The 23,918-nt window shown below is 42.0% G+C and overlaps 1 protein-coding gene across 1 annotated transcript in view; it reads right to left on the bottom strand.

The window, feature by feature from the left end:
* DNMBP (dynamin binding protein) overlaps positions 1-16,747 on the bottom strand; it is a 96,400-nt gene extending 79,653 nt beyond the window's left edge. Inside the window, exon 1 of the mRNA XM_070485399.1 lies at positions 16,609-16,747. The gene's annotated coding sequence lies outside the window, so the exon portion shown is untranslated. The remainder of the gene's footprint in view (positions 1-16,608) is intronic.
* Positions 16,748-23,918: the final 7,171 nt, after the last annotated feature.

Here is a 23,918-nt window from a genome sequence, read left to right as displayed (position 1 = left end):
ATATTTAGACCATTTATGACATTTGTTTTCCATTTGTTCCATTTGTTTGTTCCTTCTTTCCTGCCTTCTTTTGGGCTAATCAAATATTTTTTAGTATTCAATTTCATTTCCTCTCCTGGCTTTTGAGCTGTACCTCTGGATTGTTCAGGTAGCTGTTCCAGGGATTATAATATGCATTATCAACTTATAACAGTCTACTTAAAATTAATATTATACCACTTTACATAAAATGTATGAACTATACAACAGTATAATTCCATTCGCCACCTCATCCTGTCCTTTGTGTTATTGTTGTCATATATATTACTTCTACATATTTGTGGTAGCTTTAAAGTATCCCCACAAATTTTTTGATACTGCTCCCTTCAAAGAGAGAAGCTGAATTCCTCTCCTCTTGAGGCTGGGCTATACTATTTACTCATTTCCAACGTACAAAATGTGGTGGTAATGACAGTGTGTGATTTCCAAGACTACGTTGTATGGACACTCAAGCAGCCTTATGGAGAGGCCTACATGGTGAAAAACTGAGGCCTCTTGCAAACAGCCATGAGAGTCAGCATCTTGGACAGAAATCCTGGAGCCCCAGTCAAGACTTCAGATGAATGCAGCCCCAGCCAACATGTTGATGGCAACTCATGACAGATCGGAGCCAAAAGCACCCAGCTAAGCCACTCCTGAATTCCCAACCCACAGAAACTGTAAGATAATAAATGTTCATTATTTCAAGCCATTAATTTTGGAGATAATTTGATATACAGTAATAGATAATTAATATAATATATTATAAACCCCATAAGACAATGCCATTTTTGTTATAAACAATCAGTTGTTCTTTAAGTAAATTAAGAAAAGCAGTCTTTCACATTTGCCTACACAATTACCATTGCTGGTCTTCTTCATTCCTTTCTATAGATCTGCGTTTCCTTCTGGCACCATTTCCCTTCAGCCTAAAAACATCCTTTAGTATTTCTTACATTGTAAGTCTGTTGGCAACAAATTCCCTCAGCTTTAGTTTATCTGCAAATATTTTTATTTCACTCTCATTTCTGAAGGATATATTTGCTTAATATAGTATTTTTGAATTGACAGTTTTATTTTTCTTCTTTCAAACATTAGAGATGTTGTTCCATTTCTTGTGCCTGTCAGATGGGAAGTCAGCTATCACTCTTCTCTTTGTTCCCTTGTACATACATAATACATCTTTTTTGTCTGGCTATTTTTAAGAATTTTTTCTTTGTTTTTGATTTTCAGCAGACGACTACAATGTGCTTAGGTATAGTTTTCTTCATATACCTTTTTGGATCTGTGGACTGATGTTTTTCACTAAATTTGGGTCATTATTTCTTCAAATATTTCTTCCTCATCTTTCCTCTTCTCTTTATGGGGCTCCAATTAGACATATGTTAAACCACTTGATATTATCTCACCATCACTACAGCTTTGTTCTCCCCTGTCCCGAATCTTTTTTCTCTCTGCTTGTCAGTTTGGATAACTTCTATTTATCTGTCTTTTAGTTCACTGGCCCCTTTCTTCTGCAGTGTCCTTCATGCTTTCTTAAGTCCAGTTAATATTTTTTCCAGCTCTAGAATTTCCAACTGGCTCTCTTCACTACTTCCATTTCTCTGCTGATGTTCCCATCTATTCATTCATTATGTCCGTCTCTTCTTTTAAATATCTCAACATCAGCTGTTTTAAATTCATCATGTGTTAAATCCATTATCTGGGTCATCACTTGATGTCTTGTATCTTTTTCTCTATAGTATGGGTCACATTTTTGCTTGTGAGATTTTCACTTCTTTCTATTCTAATAATTTTTATTGTATGCTAAACATTGTGGATAATATATTGCAGATGGTCCAGATTATGTTATCTTCCTTTAATGAGTGTTGAATTTTGGTTTGACAAGAAGTTAAATTACTGGATCCTCTTTATCCTGGTAGGCTTGGTTTTATACCACATAGAGTGGATCTATTTTGGTTTTGTCCTTAGTCTTAAGGTATGCCCTGTACACTAGGGTGTTGTTTTCATTCCTAAAGTTGTCTGATCTGGAGCCTCAAATGAATTCTGTAAGTGCTTATCAAGGTCTCTCTACTCTGGCTAAGACTAGAATTCCAATATTTCTGAGCACTGTGCACCCTCACGTCTCTTTGTTTGTCTCTCAGTACAGCAGACACTCTGTGTCAGGCCTCACAGACTCTTGCCCTGTGCATGACCAACCCAGACCATGGCCAAAGACCTGAGGTAAATCCCCATCCACTCCACCCCACCTCCAGCCATAGGCAACCCACTAATCTACTTTCTGTCTCTATAGATTTGTCTTTTCTGGACACTTCATATAAATAGAACCACATAGGGGCCGGCCCAGTGGCACAGTGGTTAAGTGTACACATTCCACTTCAGCGGCCCAGGGTTCATCAGTTCGAATCCTGGGTGCAGACATGGCACCACTTGGCAAGCCATGCTGAGGCAGCATCCCACATATAAAGTAGAGGAAGATGGGCACGGCTGTTAGCTCAGGGCCAGTCTTCCTCAGCAAAAAGAGGAGGATTGCCAGATGTTAGCTCAGGGCTAGTCTTCCTCAAAAATAAATACATAAATAAATAAATAAACAGAACCATATAATATGTGGTCTTTTGTGACTGGCTTCTTTCACTTAGCATAATGTTTTAAGGTCTTCATATCGTTTTTCAAATATAAATATGATCAGCTTAAATCATATGTAATAATTAAGAGCACAGACTACAAAGCCAGACTGTCCAGATTTATATCCCAGTCCATCCCATATTAGAGTTAGATGATTTGAGGCAAGCTACTTAACTTCTCTGTGCCTTAATTTCCTCATCTGTAAAATGATTTTAATAATAGAACCTGCTTTATAGGGTCACAGTAAAACTTAAATGAGTAAATATATGCAAAGCACTTAGAATAACACCTTACATATAGCAAACACTACACAGGTGTTAGCTATTATTATCTGCATTAAAGAGAGGGAGATTGCGGATAGATATTCTCAAAACCTTTTTCATAGCTTTGGAATGTGTTTTGGTATTTAACAGGTTTGAAAACGAGTGTCTCAGAAAGGAGAAATGAGAAATGACTGCTAATGAGTATGAGTTTCTTTTTAGGGCAATGCAAATGTTCTGGCATTAGATAGTGGTAATGGTTGCAAACTCTGTGAATATGCTTAAAAAAAAAACACCACTCAATGGTACGCTTTAAAAGGGTGAATTCTATGCTGTGTGAACTATATCTCAATTTTTTAAAATGAGCGTCTCTTCTATTTCAGAAATTGCTATACTTCAGGCAAACTAGTAAAAGCATACACGAATATTCTACCTAGAAAAAAACTAGAAATTTAAATAGCCTCCCCATTCTGTCCCTCCTCCTCCAAAGTTTTTCCTGCACTTCATGCTTTAAAAATGGTCCATACTTGTGTTTTTCACCTGATCTGAGCTGCAGATGGAGGGTAGGTCATACAGTGTTTGATTACATGGCCTTTCTCTGGGCAGGTCTACAGAAAAGAGCAAATTTAAAAAGAGAAATCATAGGGGTTGGCCCCGTGGCCGAGTGGTTAAGTTCGCGCACTCCGCAGCAGGCGGCCCAGTGATTCGTTGGTTCGAATTCTGGGCGCGGACATGGCACTGCTCATCAGACCACGCTGAGGCAGTGTCCCACATGCCACAACTAGAAGAACCCACAACGAAGAATACACAACTATGTACCGGGGGGCTTTGGGGAGAAAAAGGAAAAAAATAAAATCTTTAAAAAAAAAAAAAAAGAGAGAGAAATCATAATTGCTACTAAATTGTATTAAGTAATAACAACACTCATAACAGTTAAGAGCCCAGACTCTAAGTCAGAGAGAATTAGGTTCAATTTCTGGCTGCCACTTGTCAAGCTATGTGACTTGGGGCAAGTTACTCAGACCCCTCTGAACCTTAGTTTCCTCATCCGTAAACTGAAGATAATAACAGTCATTTACCTCAGAGGGTGTTATGAGGATTAAGTTCGATCATGTAGGCAAAACATTTAATACACTTCCCGGCAAATAGTAAGCATCCATATGTTTTGTAAATGTCAACTATGAGAATGGTGATGATGATAATGCAGGAGGAGGAGGAGAAGAGTCATCACCACCCAGACCAATTGTAACATAAATAATACGGATGAGGCAGCAACTTCTGGGCGGGGCTCACTACTCAAAACTGCTACTGTCTTCTTGAGAGGAAGGGGGAGTAATGTGACTCTGTGGTTACTGGTCACAAGGACAAAGCAATTGACATCCCCCTCTACTCTAAGCTCTAAATGAACTGGGTATTCATAACAGACCCACAAAGATTTGGCAGCAGTTTAGAAATGAGATTCCTGTATATGGGTCCAAGAAAACCTTTGCCAAATGCCTTCCAAGGATAGAAGAGGGATACAAAATTAATTTATTTACTCTTCTAAAATTATCGTGCACTTCTAGGAAAACCGTTGGCACGACAGTTAAATCCTTCAAACATATCACCCTCCTAAAAATTGTTCTTTGGGGCTTGAAATTTACGAGTTTGGGATTGCCACCGTTAGAGTGTCACCCTGTTTTCTTTGGGACTACTGCAATAGCTTCCTAAATGGTTACCCACCAGCCTCATCTGCCTCTCTTCTGTTTTCCACACTGCAACTAGGATTATCTTTTTATATACAAAATCTCCTAATTCTCTACTGCAAGTGAAGTTCCACAAGGGCTTCCCATCCATCACTTGTAGGAAGGATCTAAAACTCTTGCAGATCATACAAAGTTCATCGTGACCTGGTCCCGCCCAAGTTCAGCCTCACCCTAAGCTCTAGCCATACACCCTAAGCTCTAGCCTCACCAAAATACTGGCAGTTCTCTGCAGAGCCCTACAGCTTTACAATACGATACAATTACTTCTACAGACTGCCTTTCAAACACATCATCTCGTGTGTGTTCCTGCTACTGTGAACAGGTGTGAATACGAAATGCTTATTTTTATTGTTAACTGATCACTGTAAGGAAGAATAAACTAGCAAATCACCTCTGATTAATACCTTTATTGTGAATAATAATAATACTTTAATTTTTAAGCATTTGGAGTCACCAGAAGAGAATATTGGCCAAGGCTGACTCCCACTTATGGACTCTAAGAATGGACATACTTGTAAATTCACCATGAAGATTTTCATTAGTTTACTGTTATCAATGCCTTTAACTAAAGCAAAGCTTTTACTTAAAATAACCAAGTAGCCTCATAATAAAAGTATAAATAGGGTTGCAGTAAATTTATTAAATGTCTTTCTCATTTTAGGTTAGATTTTTAGCCTTGGCTTATTAACCATTTGGGTTTAAAACTAAATGAAAATATTAAGATTGAGAAACTTTATTCTTAAAACCTTCAAATCACTAAATAAATAAATCCAAACATAGCTTCACATTTCAACAATTTTCAATCTTTTTCCTTCAATACTGACACACTACCCTGCAGAACTATCACAACTGACTAGCAGGTCAAGGCAGCAAGACTAAAAATAAAGAAATAAAACAAAATTGGACTTCTTCATGTCTACAGTCCAGATATTATTATAATTACCGAACAACATCTTAGACAGTGGCAGCAAAAAGAACAGGTGATGAAAACTGCGGGTTTGAAAACATCATGTACATCGTATTATTAAGCTCCACAGTCTGGCTAGCTGCTCAAGAATACAGGACCCCAACAGACACTAACAAAAGTCTGGTTTAATGTAAACTCATTCTCCTCTTACCTGACCCTCCAGGGATTCTCTTTCCTGATAAGCAGATCTAACTGTAAGACAAGAATATCCCAAGGAGGTTCTGGCACTGAGCCCTAGAAATCCTTAAAGCAACAAACACTGTCTAAAGGAAGAAAAGCAGACTGCTCGCTCGCTTCTCCGTTCTCTCCCCTAACTCTAGGGAACATGAAAATGCCTTGCCAAATAGAAGTCATAAAATTCCTTCTAAGGCAAAATGGTTTAAATAGAGATGGTCTGCTGTTGATAATGTCATTCCCTGTCACCTGGGACATTTTGGAAGACTCCTCAGAAATGACCTCCGGGCCAGATCAACTATATGCGGCCAGGGAATCCTTTCTATTTATGGAGGCTGAGTAATTGGAACCTCCTGTAGTGACTGACAGATTAAAAGGGTAAGTTAACTCACAATAGGTCAATACAGTTACGTCAAAAGCCATTTAAAAAATCCAGAATGTGGGAAACTACAGGACAAAGCCCAGTTTCTTTAACAAAATAAGCTGTGATCAAAAATTAAAATGAAAAAGGAAGGAAGGGGAATTTATCAATTAAAAGCCACTTAAGGGGGCCAGCCGGTGGCACAGCAGTTAAGTTCACAGGTTCAGCTTCTCGGCGGCCCGGGGTTCGCCGGTTCAGATCCGGGTGCAGACATGGCACCGCTTGGCACACCATGCTGTGGTAGGCATCCCACGTATAAAGCAGAGGAAGATGGGCACGGATGTTAGCTCAGGGCCAGGCTTCCTCAGCAAAAAGAGGAGGACTGGCAGTAGTTAGCTCAGGGCTAATCTTCCTCAAAAAAAAAAAAAAAAGCCACTTAAGAAACACATTAACTTAAATGCAATGTGCGCCTGTTTCTTGGATCCTGATTCAAACAAACCAATTGTTTTAAAAAATGAGACAAATGGGAAAATTTTCATCATTAACTAGCATCTTGATTATATTAAGGAATCACTGCCTTTTTCAGATGACTATAATGGTATTGTCATATGTAAACAAAAGGGAATTTTTTTCAAGTCATTAGAACCAGAGGGTCTACAGAAGGGCAAAGGCAGGTGGCATATAGAAATCAAGTCAGCTCAAATGGAGTGTTGGTTCCATGGATGTTTGCTGTATTATTCTTTATTCATTTTTGCAAATCTTACACACTTCATTAGGAGAAAGGTTGAAAAGCCAAAGAACGCTCCTGGAAGCACAGCATCAGAGCCCTTCCCTCTTTGAGGTGCCTCCCGTCTCTGAGTGTCTGTGGCAGTCACCGCTGGATCTGGAGAGGACTCGGAGCAGTGCCGGCTCCCGACGAACCCTCCCCTCCTCTCAACTCACAGAGCGCTGGAGAGCACTGCGGCACATATGCAAACGGACAGTCCTCCAGAACCATGCAACGGGCATCAGTCACTCCTTATTTCCAGTTGCCTGCCTACCTGAGGCCCACTACAGCACGCTGGTTCAGAGCACGGGCTTTGGAGATAAACAGACGTGAGTCTGAATTCTAGTTCTACCACTTAACAGCAGTATAACTTTAGGGCAGGTTTCCCAACCAACTTGTACCTTAGTTTCTCCACACGTAAAACGAGGATTACGACATCCCCTTCCTCATAAAATCATTCTGACGATTAAATGAGAATGCATTTAGGATGATGACTGGCTAAAATATTAGCTGCCATTATTATATTATTGTTGCCTTTTTTTTTTTTAAAGATTAGCTCTTGAGCTAACATCTGTTGCCCATCTTCTTTTCCTCTTCTTCTTCTTCTCCCCAAGGCCCCCTAGTACACAGTTGTATATTCTGGTTGTAGGTCCTTCTGGCTCTGCTATGTGGGATGCAGCCTCAGCATGGCTTGACGAGCGGTGCCATGTCTGCACCCAGGATCCGAACCTGCGAAACCCTGGGCCGCCGAAGCAGAGCACACGATCTTAGCCACTCAGCCACGGGGCTGGCCCCTGTTGCTGTTGTTTTATATTCCTTTCCTTTTATTTGAATTCAGAGTGTTAGTAAAACCCAGTAAAATGGAAAGAAGAAATATTCATAATTATAATTAATAATATACTTACGCTATCATTATTGTTGTACAAAAGAAAGAGAGACACGTCTGACTAGAGCAGAAAGTGGGGACATGAAAGTAAATTAGCATTTAGGTTGACTTGGATCAGACCTGAGAGCCGGGCAGCAGAGATTAAGATCTGTTGGGGGAAGCAGTGGGTCATGACAAGTGTCGAGCGGTAGAGTAATAAACGAAAGCAGCATTTCAGGACAATGGGTCCAACAATGGTGTACACGGATAGACGGGATCTGTGGCATTGGCCTCCAGGACAGCATGATGGTGTATTTGTGGCAACTGTATTTTTTTTTTAGCACCTTATATAGTGCTATTAATATGATTTGAGGCCTTGCTTTATAACAAAGTGACCAGGTATACCCGGCACAACTGTTCCTCATGACAATTGTGAACCAGATCCAGAAATGACAGAAAAGCCAAAAGGTTTCCACACTGCTGGGGATGGGAGGAAAGAACAAACTGGAAAGGGGAGGACACGGTGTGAGGTGGGGAGTTCAGCACAACTCGGCACAGCCACTGCAACTTTTCCTGCTGATGGGGCAGATCGTTTATCCCGAGAGAGTCGCTCAGGGAAACAATGCAGAGTGTGTGCTGGGCCCACAACCCATCGCCAGAGCGTCAGCATTGACTATTCTCTTCAGGGCCCTTCTCCCACCATGTGCTTGTCAGCAACACAGACACTCACACGCCCCTTTCAGAAACCATAGACTCGGCAGGAGCAGCTAAACCAGGTGTAGAGAAATGAGCTCTGTGACTGGGCTGCCGGTTACACGGACAAGGTCAAGGAGGAAATGGGGATTCTACTAGTTCACTGAACCCATGCATTTAAATGAGGCTAAGAGAACTTTCTTTCCTCATCCCTCCATTAGATTTCTCTTCTGTGCATCACAGAGCTGCCTCTTTACAGATTGATTCACTCCATGGATTCCATTTGTGGAGGGCACACTATGTGCCAGGCATGCTCGAGGTGCCTGGGATTTATCAGTGAACAGATTCCTGCCCGTGAGGAACTTCCCCCTTGAAGGATGGGGAAAGCAGATAAGAGCATTTTAGGAGGTGACAGATGTTACAGCAAAATGAAAAATACAGAGCAGGGTAAAGGGATGGGGAGGGAGGAAGCAAGGGCAGGTGGATGTTAAATATCCAGCATTTAGGAATGTTAACTTACGAAGTCTGTCACTTCCTGTAGCAATAAATTTACCACACTCCCTCACCACTCATGCTAGCAAAAGGTGATTAGGGAAACAAGACAGTGTGTTGGGTTTATGGCAGAGTCAAAAGTAAATAAATTATAACTATACTCTCCGTACTTTTCATTTTCTGAAAGATGAAAGCAAACGTGGTCTAAAGAAGGAAGATGCTAAATGCACTGAAGCAACGTGACATCAAATAGACTTCTCCTCCCCCAAGCTAGTCTGTGGTCTGTTGGCATTTGGACTATGACTGCTCCATAGTCTGATAACGAGGCCGGCTGTCTGTGTACAGTGGCTCTGTCAGGCACAGCCAATTGGGAATTTCTAAGCAATCAGCAAGCTCCTACCCCACCCCTACAAACTAATCTTAATCCAGGTTTTTTCCAGAGGATCAATCAAAGCAAGACAAACAAGAGCTGAGGGCCTAACTCTGAAAAAGGAGGGGCGATACAAAATTATATAGCCCAATTTTAAGTGCATTCTCCTCCACAAACATGCTCCCCTTCACCGCCCCCCGCAAAGATCACAGAAAGATAAATAACCAACATTTTAACAGGAGTGTGAATGTTTAGTTGGTGCTAAAAGGCAAGATTAAAGATTTGTTTTTCTATATTTTGCAAATTTTCTACAATGAAGAGGTATCATTTTTATGACTAGGAAAAAATAGTTAGTTTAAAAAAACCAACCATATACCAAAAGAGATGGCCGTGAGAATTAATTGGCCAACACCCTAGCAGTTAACGGTTAATGAGGAGCTACCTGCTGAACTAATATCTTGTGAAATATACTTAGGTAAGATTTATACCCAGAGTAGAGCCTGATCCCCAGAGTAAGGGAACTATAATTTTACATATCTTATATTTACAACCATGCTGATGACTACAGTTAGGATGCTGATATGGCTTTTTCTCTCACTCTGCACACCAGCTATTTAAATTCTGACTCGTAACAGCAGGAGGAAAAAGCTGACCTAATGGTGAAATAAACTTATATTGGAATCATGAGACATTTACCATAAATTTATCTACATAGGGTTCAGAAATACTGAAGACCCTCATTAATCTCCTTTTGCTTGAAACTTAACCATAGCACAGGCTTAGGATTTTGGTTTGCAGCCTGCCTGATGTCATCTTATTTCTTTAGAGACAAATCCTGAAGAAGTATTTTTTGATAAGGCTTAATATCCATTTATGATGAAAATGCTCAGTCAAGTAGGAATAGAGAACGCCCTAACTTGACAAAGGTCCATCTAAAACCTAAAACAAACATTATATAAAACAGGGAAACCTCAGACTCATTCTCTTTATGATTGAGAACAAGACAAAGATTTCTACTAGCATAGCAACTGGATTGATATCGTCCTGACTATTTGAACAAAATAGTAAAGCAAGGCTGTGAAACACAAGATCAGCTTACAACAATCAATACCATTTCTCGCAAACTACCTATAACCAACTAGAAACTAATAACAGTAAAAAGAGACATTCACAACAGCAACAAAACTCTGAAGTAGTTAGAAATTAATTTAACTAAGAATATCCTCTTAGACCTTTATGGAGAAAATTTTAAGTTTTTAAGACTTAAAAATGAGCTGATGAAGTATTTAGGGATAAAGGGGCATGACGTCTGCAATGAACTCAAACGGATCAGGAAAAAAACATGCACAGACATGCAGAGAGGGAGTAATAAAGCAAATACGACAAAACGCTCACATGAGTGAACCAGGTGAGGGATATACAGGAGCCCTCTGTACAAATCTTACAAGTCTCCTGTTAGTTTTAAATTAGTTCCAAATGAAACAAACTCCTAAAATAAAAATGAGCTGAATAAATGGAGAGACACATTACATGCTCTTGGAGGAAATGAGTTAATATCAAAAAGATGTCAAGTTTCTCCCGAATAATTTATAAATTCAATGAAACCCCAATAAAAATTCCTCCAAATATATAATTTTTGAGGAACTTGATAAACTCATCCCAAATTGTACAGGGAAAAATAATGGTCCAGGAGTAGCTAAGTAAACTTAAAAATGAAAAACAGAGATGGGGCACTTGCTGTGCCGATCATGAGGACACATTATAAAATCACTATAATAAAAACAGAGCAATAAAAAATGGAGCAAGAACTGACAGACTAACAGAACAGGAGAGAGGCTTAGAGATGGACCAGTGTATCCATGGAAACCATACGGGGGAAACAGGGTGCCACGATTCAACAGAGGAAAGGATGGATCTTGTTGGAGATGTCCCTGGAGAAAATGGCTAGTTAAATGGAGAATAATGGGGCTGGATCCCTATCTAAAACACCACGTGCAATGGGGGCTTTGGATGAATTAAAGAAATAGCTGTGAGCTAGAGATTGGGAGGGGCTTCTTAAACAAAACTCCAAAAGCATAAAATACAAGTCAAAGAATTTGTTTGATTACATTGAAATTAAGAACTTTTCTTGATCAAAGGACAACAAAAACAAAATTAACAGATGACCAAATGAGAAGATATCTGCAAAGTCTAAAGGTGACAATGAGCGAATATCTATATTATCTAATGACTTCCACAAGTCAACAGCAGCAGTGGAGACAGCAACTCTAATAGAAAATGGGAAAAGATAGGAATAAGTAATTTACAGAAGAAGCTATAAGTATAAAAGATGCTCAAAATCATTCACAAAGAAATACAAATCAAAATGACAAGACATCACTCTGCACCTATGAGATTAGAAAAGGTAGAGATCTGGATAAAGCCAAGCGTTGGCAGGACACAAGGATATAGGAACCCTCAAACGCTTCTGGCAGGAGAGGGCTGGTGCAGCCATTGTGGCCAGGAATTTGGCACCATTTAATCAAATTCAGTACACGCAAGCCTGTATTCCAGCAGTTCTCATCTAAGTATATATCCCACAGATATATTATACAGCTTTATAAGGATGCTCATTGCAGCCAAATCTGTGGTGTTAGGCAGTAGGGACAACCTGAGTACCCATCACACAGAGAGCAGATAAGTACAACTGGCTCACGGACACAGCTTGGAGTATAATGCTGCATTCAGAAACCAAGAATGAGATGTACACATGGAAACATGGGTGGATCTTAAAAACAGAACTTAGAGAAAAAAGAAGCAAAATGAGATATAGCACTAGAACTTAAAATACATACATACAAAACAAACATTCCCACTTTGCAAAGATCCTATACAGACAAAAGGAAACACATTAAATGCATAGAATGAGTACCTATGAGGCATAAGGTAAATGGGAAGGGGACAAGGGAACCAAAAACAAAAGAAATCTTTTGGACTCCTTGCATGTTAAGAAAGAAGAATTCAAATGACCTATGATAAATATAAAATTACAATTGTTTCCTTCCCCAAAGTTTCCAAATTTCCTAACAACAAAAACTACTTTGGTTGCCAGCTCTGTTGATGAGTAACAGCTTTTCATCCTTTTTCAAGCAGGAAGGGAAAATTCAGGGATCAGCACAGTACTAAAGGGATCAGCAGAGAATATTCACGAAGCAGGGTTTCTGTTCTCATGACCTGACAACCTGACTGAAAAGACCTGATTACCTCTTGATTTGAGTGATTCAGCTAACAGCGGGTCAGTGACAACTTTTCAGGTCATCTGATGCTACTTTCTTTTAGAATCCCTTTGTGTGCAATCCTCTGGCCTCCCAATTGAAATATTCCACACTACTTAGAATCCTAAAGTTCTAGAAGCAGAGGGGACCTGGTTATTCTACAGATGAGGAAACAAAGGCCCAGAGAAGGGTTATGGCTTAGGGTCACACAGCTAGTATGAAAGGGAAGGCCTCGCTGACTCTGCCTTTGTCCCCATTCTGTCTCACCCAGCAGCCAGAGCAACCCTGTTAAAACATAAGTCATCATGAGCTTCTCTGTTCAAAATCCTCTCACGGCTGCCTCCCCCTCACTCAGAAAAGGCCCAAATCCTCACAAGGGTCTGCTCTGGCGTGCCCCTCCCATGCCCACCGCCTCTCGTCTGCTGCCGCTTTCCCCTCGCCCACACTGGCACTGCCTGGCCAGGTGACCTGCCATCCCTGCCACATGCCAAACACACTCCTGTAACAGGACCTAGAACTTGCTCTTCCCTCCGCTCCCCACTCACTCCCTCAATTCCTTCAAGTCTTAGATCAAAAGTGATCCTGGTAGAGGCCTTCTCTGACCACTCTGTCTAAAGTAAATCCCCCAGCACACATGTACTCTTTCCTGCCAACACCTCTTTAAAGTTCTCACAGGGGCCAGCCCAGTGGCCCAGTGGTTAAGTTCGTGCGCTCCCCTTCGGCAGCCCTGGGGTTTGCCGGTTCAGATCCCGGGCACAGACCTAGCATCGCTCATCAAGCCATGCTGTGGTGGCATCCCACACAGCAGAACTAGAATGACTTACAACTAGGATATACAACTACGTACTGGGGCTTTAGGGAGGAAAAAAAAAAAGAGGAAGATTGGCAACAGATGTTAGCTCAGGGCCAATCTTCCTCACCAAAAAAAGAAAAAGAATATCTTAAAAAATAAATAAAGTTGTCCACAGCACTTATGATCCCATGACCATCTATCAGTCACATATTCATTTACTATCTGCCTCCAGCCCACTAGAATGTCTAGTGCATGAGGGAAGGGCTTTGCCTGTTTTGTTCACAGCTGTATCCTCAGCACCCAGAGCAGTGTCTGGTTCATACAGGTGGTCAATGAATACTTGGTGAATGAATGAACAAGTCAGGACCAAAACTCCTGTCTTTAGACTTCAGACTCCCAGCACACGCTCTATTTGCTCCACTGCGCTGCCTCACTTCTTGGTGGTCACATCCTTCAAATTAGAACACCCTACAAATCTAAAAATGAAATAATACACTTTAGCTGCTCTCTGTCTATTTTACCTCCTATGGCTGACTCTTATAGCATCAAGGATAAAGTGCCCAACCAAAAGTTAACACCTTGGTTTGTTTAACGGCTCTTTGATTACTGAGCTGTTCTGTGATCTGGTTTTATGGCTGCTGCTTTAGACCTTTCTTCCTTTCCAGGCAAGAAACTGCTATAATATCTCATAATTAACGCCTGACCAACAGACTAAGTTATCCAATCGCGAAAATTAGTTCATGCAGATGTTTTCCCAAGGTGAGCAAAGTAAGAAACTAACATTAATTAAATTGATGTTTGAAACTTTTCATAAGTATTCTGAATGAATTTTAAGGATGTGTTAGCTGAAGACCAAGCACACTTGAGAATTTCAGACCACACAATCTTGCAACAATGCTATGTTGTCGGTAACACACCAACTGACTCCAGAAACAGAATAATGAGCCTGGAAAATAATTCAAGCCTTATACTTGGGAATAGGTAGGAAAGCCTATTTTGCATTCTATTCTAATTGTTTTTATTATTTTTTATAAATTCCCCCAATTTCAAAACTACCCGTACTTTGAAAAATCACTGAAGTATCTGAAATCTGAAAAATCACTTCTTGCTTATTTCAGCCCAACACTGATACAGTGACTGGGAAGGCTGAGAAGGACAACGCCTGTGAAGAATCACCATGCAGAAAGGGTTTCCTTCTGAGGCAGAGATAAATGAGCTGACTGGCTCTGGAGGCTTCCTAGACTGCAGTCTCCAAGCACAGAGAAGAGAAAAATCTAAGCACGGTCCACTCAACCCTTTTTCAGAACCAGAGCCTGGTGGAATCTTGCGTTATGCTCTAAAAATGAACGCCTACCCTTAGTTTTTAGCTCTTAAATGGTGACTCAAGAATGATGATTCACCGTATTCTTTAAGAGGAGAAAAAGTAGAGTAAGTTCAACCAATGCTTGAAGGAGGCTCTGAATCGCAATGTGGACGAAAGAGGAATGTGAAAGGGTCTGCAGGTAAGAGGGGTGCTCAGGAGAAAGAAGCCAGGAATGAAGAAACAACAGGTGGGAAAGGCTCTGCTTTGGGGACGCAAGACCAAACAAGTAACTTGGACAGAATGTCTATAAAGATTATTATTATTTATCTCAGCTGAAAATACACACAATATGAACACTGTATAAAAGACATCACATTTTCTGAGGCAGAATGTTCTCGGCTTATTGCAAAAGTTATCTGCGCGCTACACAGACCCCATTTCCAGGTCCGATTTTAGCTATTCTCCACCACGCACAAAGCACTCCATTCCAGTCTCTGAATTTAAGTGAATTCGACACTGAAGTATCTGTAATTTGAAAAATCACTTTTCACTTACACGAGCCCAACACTGAAAAGTGACCAAGTGGTTGCAAATAACAAATGTGAAGATTTGCTATGCATCATGCAGAATTTTTTCACCCTTGTTTTCTTGAAACTTTTTGTCGTCACAGTAAGGGACATAAGTTTCAAATTAACATGCAAAATCAGGGAACTTGAGAGACGGAAGAAGGTCTTAGACATCCTTTAATAATTTAGAGAAAAGTAGGTGCCGAGGGATAAACTAACTTGCTCATCGACCCTGGAATCTATTCATGCTGTGAGAATAATAAATGCAGCACTAATTCTGAGAAACCACGCCAGTATGCTGTCAGGTGCGGCACTCTTGCAAAATACAACTAGAGATTAATCAGTCATCCTCACCCCCTGTAACTCAGCTATGCAAACAAGTGGAGCTCAACTATGCTCAAACCCTTAATATTCATGCTACAACTGGCTTGTCACATACCACAGCATCATGAATTATGAAAAGAAAGTGTTTCAACACAAGATGCTCCTATTACTGTAAAAGGATTACTGTAAAATATAACTAAAGGCAGTGACCTGCACCAATATTACAGAATAATGTTCGGTACCCTTGATTATCGTATAAATGAACCAAACAATAAAGGATAATAAGATTGCATTTAAAGTGGGTGGGTTTTTTTTTTTTCCATTTAAAATTTAACTCTATAGCCCAAGCGTTCGCCACAGCCCCTAATCTGCAGCAGACCTGGCCTCTTTGCTCAACTCCAGTATTCCTCTATTCAACCGAACAGCATCGCCACCCTTTCCAAGGTTAAGCGCTTTGAGAAACTGTTGCCTGGCGGATATCAGCACCGGCGGCAGGAATGCAGGTATCCGTGGGTAACCGCAAAACTCCAAAACGACCAAACCTGCATCTCTAGCCAAACGGGTCTTATCTTGCTTCGGAAACCATCCCTCCGTGCCTCCCTGACCCAGACTCACGGACTCCGACACCGCGTGGATGTGACTTTGAGCAAGCGAGAATTTCTTCATCGGGAAAGTAAGAGGGCTGGGCTCACGCTGAATTCTTTTCCAGCCCTCACGTTCTGCCTCCTCGCCGGAGCGGCAGGGCGGCGCAGGGCAAGAGCCCCGGGCTTGACACCGTTTAAAAAGCCCACGTCCGCATCCCTGGGACGGCGGGCCACCCGCCTCTCCGAGTCCCCGGGACCTCACAGGGCCCGACCGCGGTGTGGACCGGAGGACTCCGAGGAGGGCCCCGCCGCCCCCCGGGGGCTCCGGCCGGCAGCGGGAAGGGGCGGCGCAGGCCCGGCCGCGCGGCGCGTCCCCCCGGCCGCGGGTCCCCTCCGCCCGCCGCCCCCGGGCAGCGTCCCGGCCCGCCCCGCCCCGCCGGCCCCTGACCTGCTCTCCGCCGCCCGGCGGTCCCTCGGCGCGGCGGGCAGCGGCGGCCGCCCGGCCCGGGCCCGCTGTCACCTCCGCCCCTGGAAGCGGCGGGCGGGTCGATCCGGTGTGACTCAGCGCGGCCGCCCCGCCTCCCGCCTCCCGCCTCCCGCCCGGGCTTCCGCCTGCGCGGCCCGTGCGGCCGGGGGCGCCACGCGCGGTCCCGCGCGCCCCTCCCGGGCCGGCCCCGCGCTCGCGCCCCCTGGCGGCCCGCCCCGCGACGTCAGAGCGGGCGGCGCTCCGAGGACCTCTTCCCGGGGAAACTGAGGCACCGTCCGCTGCTCGCGGGGCGTTCGGTCCTGCGTGCACAGCCGGCCACCAGCAAATTCCTTTCGTCCCTTGGTGCGCCCTCACCCCCCCGCACCGCCCTCCAACCTAGAAAAAAGTGAAAATTTCATTTAGAGGAGGCCAATTCGATTCCTATCGGTGGTGCCGTCCTCTTTGCTGCCCTGAGGCAGTTTCCTCTATCAAGTCACACAGCACTTAGCTATCGCTTCTGTCTGTCCCATTCTTTTCTTGAGGAGTGTCTTGCTCAGGACGTCTTTGAGAATTTAAAAGCGAAGAATAACAGAATGCAAGAGCTGGGCAGGGCTGAGAGGACGCTTTTAACTCGTTCGTGAATCCTCGCAGGATTCCCTTTGTGCGTTCACGGCCGCAAAGTCACACTGGTATGTCGCGCGAATTTCTGTGCCTTAAGTTTCTGGGATCTACCTAGGAGATTCTGAGGAATGCAACAAGTCCGTCACTATGTATGCATAGCAGAGAGAAACCTCTATTTCAAAATCTTCATCAAGACATCGTTTCTCCTTTCTTTTGCCTTTGCGTGTGTGTGTGTGTGTGGTAAAATATACGTAACATAAAATTTTTCATTTTAACCATTTTCAAGTGTCCAGTCCTGTGGCATTAAGTACATTCACATTGTTGTGCAATCATCACCACCATCCGTCTCCAGAACTTTTTCATCTTCCCAAACTGAAACCGTGTTGTTAAACGGTGACTCCTCGTTCCTCTCTCCCGCTAGCCCAGCAACCACCATGCTACTTTCTGTCTGAATTTGACTACTCCGGGTACCTCATGTAAGTGGACTCATACAGTATTTGTCCTTTTGTGACTGGTTTATTTCATTTAGCATAATCTCCTCCTGGTCCATCCATATTGTAGCATGTGTGAGAATTTCCTTCCTTTTTAAGGTGGAGTAATATTCTGTTGTATGTATATACCGCATTTGGTTTATCAATTCATCTGTCAGTGAATTTTTTCCATCCAACATTTGCTTCCACTTTTTGGCTCATATGAATAATGCTGCTGTGAACATGGGTGTGCAAATAACTGTTTGAATCCCTGCTTTCAGTTCTTTTGTGTATATGCCTAGAAATGGAATGGCTGGATCACGTGGTAATTGTATGTTTCATTTTTTGAGGAACTGCCTTGCTGTTTTCCTCCTTTGCTTTTTGATTCATGTGAACATTGTGGGCAGAAAACTTTCTAGTAAAATGTAAGTGTTCTGGGTTTTGGCAAAATTGTTAGCAAATACTTCATTGGCCTGTAAAACAATGACTTTTTTTCCCTCAAGAACAAGTAATTAACCTTGCAAATCTATTGTCTTTATTTTTGAAGATATTGTCGCTATTTGGTTAACCACAATATTGTGTTCTGCTGATGTAAGTATCTAATGTTTTTTGGATAGAGTCAAGTATGCCACATAAAATCAAGATGAAATAAAATCAAGCATTTCATTTTAAAAGGAAGACAACTTTGGATGTCTTAACATACACCCAACCCAACCTCAACATTTTTCTTTTACTTAAAAGAGTCAATTGTAGAATGATCTGATACTGAATCTGAATCTTTGGAGAAGTGTTCTTCAGTGAGTACACTAACATTTAAGAACTGCTGCCCTAGGGCATTGCAAAGATTCTAAATCATCAAGGCAAGATAACGTGCTTTCACTCATCAACAAAGATTTCCCATACATTTACAATGCAACAGGCATTGTGCTAGACATCTGGGACTCAGCCTGACCAAGACAGACAACAAGCTCCCTGCTCTCGTGGAGTGCACATTCTAGAGTGGGGTGATAGACAGTAAATAAATAAGCAAATGATAAACCAAATAATTACAGAGTGTGGTGAGTGCTGTAAAGGAAATAAGCCAGTTGCTATGATAGATTAGATCGTAGAGAATTAAACTCTAATGCTCTAGGCATTTATTTGCATGTAATGGATTAACTTCTCTCCTATGGTACAAGTTATAAACAGTCCTTGGGAGAATTCAGACAGTAATCGCTGAAAACATTTTCTGTGTTCTGTGGTATAGACAGGATCTGGTCTGATAAGGGCCAAAGTCAGGGGTGGGAACCTTCTTTAGATATAGTGAAGGTCAGGGAAGTCTCTGGGGATGTAACATTTACTTGAGACCTAACTGATGAGACAGAACCAGCTGTGTAAAGAGCTGAGGAAGAGCCTTCCAGGTAGGAGAAACTGAAGGTGCAAAGCCACCAAAGTAGAAAACAACTTGCTAAATTTCAGAAACAGGAAAGAAGCCAGTGTGAGCAAGAAAGCAACATTATGAGATGAAATTGTAAAACAAACAGGGGTGAAGATCATCCTGGGCCTAGTGGGCCATGGTAAGGAGTTTGAATATCATTTTAAGTCTATGTATTGATACATTATAAAATATCCTCAGTTTAAGGGACTGAAATGAAAAGGATCAAAAGAGATACATGTGTGTGGAACTTTGTTAGCAGTAATGATAATATCCACATGTATAATATTAAAGCAAAAAGTTTGATTGGTTTTTTTGTCCTGGATAATCCTCAATAAAACAAAACACAGGATGGTCCAATTCCTGTGCATTTTGATTAATTTCATAGATCAAAACTATTTGGGTGTGTCATCCTTTGAGCTCACGTCTCAACCTAAACCCAACCTGTCAGGCTATGCTGCATCTACAGTGCCGGTCACTGTTACGGTGGACTGCATCAAGAACACCTTGGCATGGCTTGGCCCCAAATCAAAGCCAGCTCCCCATGGCTTCCTTCTGGAATGTATCATGTTACAGCCCTAAGCTGTTGTTAGCAATGGCAAGCTGAGGAGAGTAGCAAGCTGCTGAAAGTAATCTAAACTGGCTTTGCGCATGTACAAATCACCTAGCTGTGAATCCTGGGACTGCTAGGGGTCCAGCTCCAGAAAAGGGAGGAGCGCAGATAAAATAATAATATATTCTTATTTCTATCGTTAAAGATGCGGTGCAACAACTTAGCCGTAGAATATAGAGGGCATAGGTTTGCATTCTAAGATGTCAGGGTAGGAAGAGACGTCACCTGGAAATACTATTAACAATTCAACAAAATGGTGCCAGAATACACTGGGGCAGAGAGGATTCAAGCTGGAGGGAGGAGGGCAGGGTGGGGGGATCTCGTGCTCTCTTGGGGAAGGGAGCATTCCAGGACGATTTGGGAGGGAGGCATCTCTTAGTGTGACTTGTGATGGGACAAAGCCAACTCCTAGAAGAAGACAGCAGAGGCCATTTGGTTCCATTTAGGAATAGGCTCCAGTTGGCAAGAGTGAAGCCAATTCCTGTTTGTTCTTTCCAGAAGAGGAAGGACCCTGTAACGAAGCTGTCTGAGTTCTAAAAAAAAAAGAGCTGTATCCATGTTTATCTTAAGGGTTGTTCTTATATATTGATAGAGTGTTTCCTATAGGCTCCTTCTCTCCCTATTTACTCGCAGAAGCTTGAAATTGGTTTAATGAGGAACAGGAACTTATTTCGTAATTAGAAGTAAAAATCAAACAGGCAAACTAAATACACAAATCTACCTCAAAATGTAAATGCATAGTTGAGGTAACATTTTGGAAAAAACTCACTCTCTTGTGTATCTGTCAAGATATATCTAAGTAGGACTACCAGACCTCTTCCTATTTCCACGAGGAGACAAGAAAGAGAGAAGGTATTTGGGGATCTGGGAGGAGATAGGGGAAGGAAAGAAAGGGGAAGCTAAAATATTGGAGATAATTTTACAGTAAATGTTTGTCAAGACCTGGCCTTAGGTTAAGAGCTTACCATATATTATCTTTTTTTTTTATTAGTCAGAAAAATATTTATTGCCGCAAGAAACAGAACAAGGGTTCCCCCATTTGAACAGAATCAATAATTTAAAAAAATAATTTCTAGATCATTTTTATGCTCTTTTCCTGGTTGTCTGCATTAATGAAAGAGATAATCAAGCTCATCTTTTCCATCTCCAAATGATAGATTGTTTTTTCTTAGCACATATGACAACAACCTGGCAAGTCATTGTTTTCCTTAGCCCATAAATGAAGAACTGAGGCTCCGCAGGGTTAAGTAGTGGGCCGAGTGCTTCCCATACTTTCCGCTCTTGAGTCATTCCTGGACCACTTTTTGCCCTGATCTTGCACTCTCAGAAAACCAATATGTTTCTTCACTAAATGGCATACCACCTTTCTATTTTTTTGTTTAATATTTTTATTTAAGTTTACTCACTTTGTTTTTAAAGGGAAATTTTGTACCCCTCCCATAAATGCAAAACCAGTATAGATTGCAATTCACAGGAGGTGATCTTTGAAATAAATACAGTGGAAATAAAAGTGTTATTAAACTCTAATTCTGAGCTTGAAACCTACTCTCCATTTGTTAAAATATGAAACTAGCCAGTGTTAGAAAGTTAGGACCAAATAGAAACTTTGTTCCTGATGTATTGAGAAGGATCTGAGGAAATTGATCGGAGAATAACTTTTTCCCTCAGCAATGCATTGCCTGGGCGGAGCATCAGCCGGCGTTGGCTCCTGCACCGCCTGAATGGTCCTGAAGAACGCCGTGGGTACTGCTTGTGATTCTTCACCCATATTTTGGGAAATACCTGATTTGCCCAAGTTAATAGAGCTTGTAAAGGACGACACAAGGATTCAAACCATCATCTTCCAACTTCGAAGTCTTTCCGTTATGTAATGTGGGCGCCCCACTCAGCTAGTTTCAAAACTTTGCTCTGAATTGGCCATGTTTGTCTTCCCTTGGCAGTATTTTATCCTGGTGTGTCCACAAGGTTTAGTGATATTGTAACCTTCCATGTCCTTCCAGAAAATGTGCCAGGAACCATACATCACAGTCCAGAGGAAGCCTGACTCCCGTGGAGCCTGGTGGGACTGTACTCTTTGATGTGACGCCGTGTTTCTCTAGCACACACTGGGAATGCATTACCTGTTTAAGCAGCTGGGCCGCATTGCCGTCTCTTGTTGAACTGCGGTCAAGTTCATGTCCCTCCTCCATCCCCTCTATGAAAATTATCTGTCTGAAATTAGTGTACAGTGTTTCGGAGCAATGAGTCATCCGACTTCATACTGTGCTAACTCACGTCTACATTAGCCAAGCAAAGTAGGGAGCTGAACGATGACTCGGATTCTTTGGTCTTCGGCAGGCTGATCTCAGTCACTTCACACGCTATTATAGAAACTTATCTACCTCTTGCTCTCTTCCCAGATGGTGAGTTCATTGAAGCTGGGGGCTAGTAAATATATCTTTGTGTCCCTATTGCCTAGCAAACCGCCTGGCACATAGGGGTGCCTATCAGTGTTTGTTGAATGATTGAGTTCACTTAAGAGTCACAGTAAAATGAAAATGGTGCTTGAATTCAATAAAGTTGTCTCTTTCATTGTTTTTATCCATGACCAACCATTCTTCTTTATTTGGTAACAGTGTTTTGTTTTCTTAAAAAATGGGAACCAACTCTCCTACACTATCAGTGTCCCATACCCGCCCTCTGCCTTCCAGGAGTGGACATATGAGCCCAGACTGACCAGTCAGTCACTATGATAGTATTAGGATAGGCGCGTAACCCAATGTGTGCCATTGAGAGTCAGGCCCAAGAATCAATCGTTTGTTGCTAGGCTGGTGGAATACAGGCTTGAAGCTGCTATTGGTCATCTAGTCCTTTCATGGGGGGAGCCTGTGTGAGACTGATGTCACCACCGAAGACAATGAAATCAAGAAGTGGAGAGAGATTCCAGACCACGTAACTGGTGTGTCTGAATCCAGCTGTGTCTGAAAACGCATCTCCTAAGTGTTTAGTTCTTTGAGCCACTAAAGGTCCCATCTTTAAACTACAGGCTCACAAATGCCAATCTGAGATGAAACCTTTACTGTTCACTAACAAAATGAGAAAAATAATTTAATTTATAAGACGCTATTCTAAGATTATATCTTTCCTAACTTTTGGCATTAAAGATTTATGAATTGATCGTGATCGTAGATAGCAATTGTATTTTTCTAATTGTCCTTAATAGGAAATTAGAAGTTAATCCAAAATAGAAACTTAGCAGGCCCTATATCTATCCTACTGTCTTAGTCTGCTTCTGCTGCTGTGACAAATTACCATAGACTGGGCGGCTTAAACAATAAACACTTAGTTTTCACAGTTCTAGAGACTGGGAGATCTGAGATGCCAGGATGCCAGCATGGTCAGCTTCTGGTGAGGACCTGCTCCCTGGCTTGTCGATAGTGGTCTTCTGGTTGTAGCCTCGAATGGCAGAGAGAAAGGGCTGCTCTCTTCATCTTCTTATAAGGACCCTAATGCCATCATGGGGGATCCCCACTGATCACCTAATTACCTGCCAAAGCCTCCACCTCTAAATACCATCCCATTAGGGCTTCAAGATATGAATTTGGGGGGGACACAAGAATTCAGTCCATATCACTCTTTATATAAGAGAATTTCTGGGGCCAGCCCGGTGGTGCAGCAGTTAAGTGCGCACGTTCTGCTTTGGAGGCCCGGGGTTCACTGGTTCGGATCCCGGGTGTGGACATGTCACCGCTTGGCAAGCCATGCTTGGTAGGCATCCCACATAGAAAGTAGAGAAAGATGGGCATGGATGTTAGCTCAGGGCCAGTCTTCCTCAGCAAAAAGAGGAGAATTGGCAGCAGTTAGCTCAGAGCTAATCTTCCTCAAAAAAAAATTTCTTATCAGTCTGTGAAATAAGTCTGCTATAAATTACAGTGTGTGTAAAATACTGCAAATTTGTGATCTTTTTATTTCTTAGTTTATTTATACTTCATCTGATTCCAGAAAGGATTTAAGGAAATTCACTCCACTCCTTTGATCTAATGCCCAGGATGGACTCTTCATTCCAAAGGCCTCACATGGGACTGTCTAAAAGGAAGTCAAAGAGGCCTTTCCTCCCCTCTCCCGTGGGGTAGACATGGATCCAATCAATGATTTGCTCTGCCTTCTCCATGGGACTGTGCAATAGGAAGCAGTA

Source organism: Equus asinus, chromosome 2 (genome assembly GCF_041296235.1).
Source record: "Equus asinus isolate D_3611 breed Donkey chromosome 2, EquAss-T2T_v2, whole genome shotgun sequence".
Classification (NCBI taxonomy): domain Eukaryota; kingdom Metazoa; phylum Chordata; class Mammalia; order Perissodactyla; family Equidae; genus Equus; species Equus asinus.
This window is presented reverse-complemented; position numbering and strand designations above follow the sequence as displayed.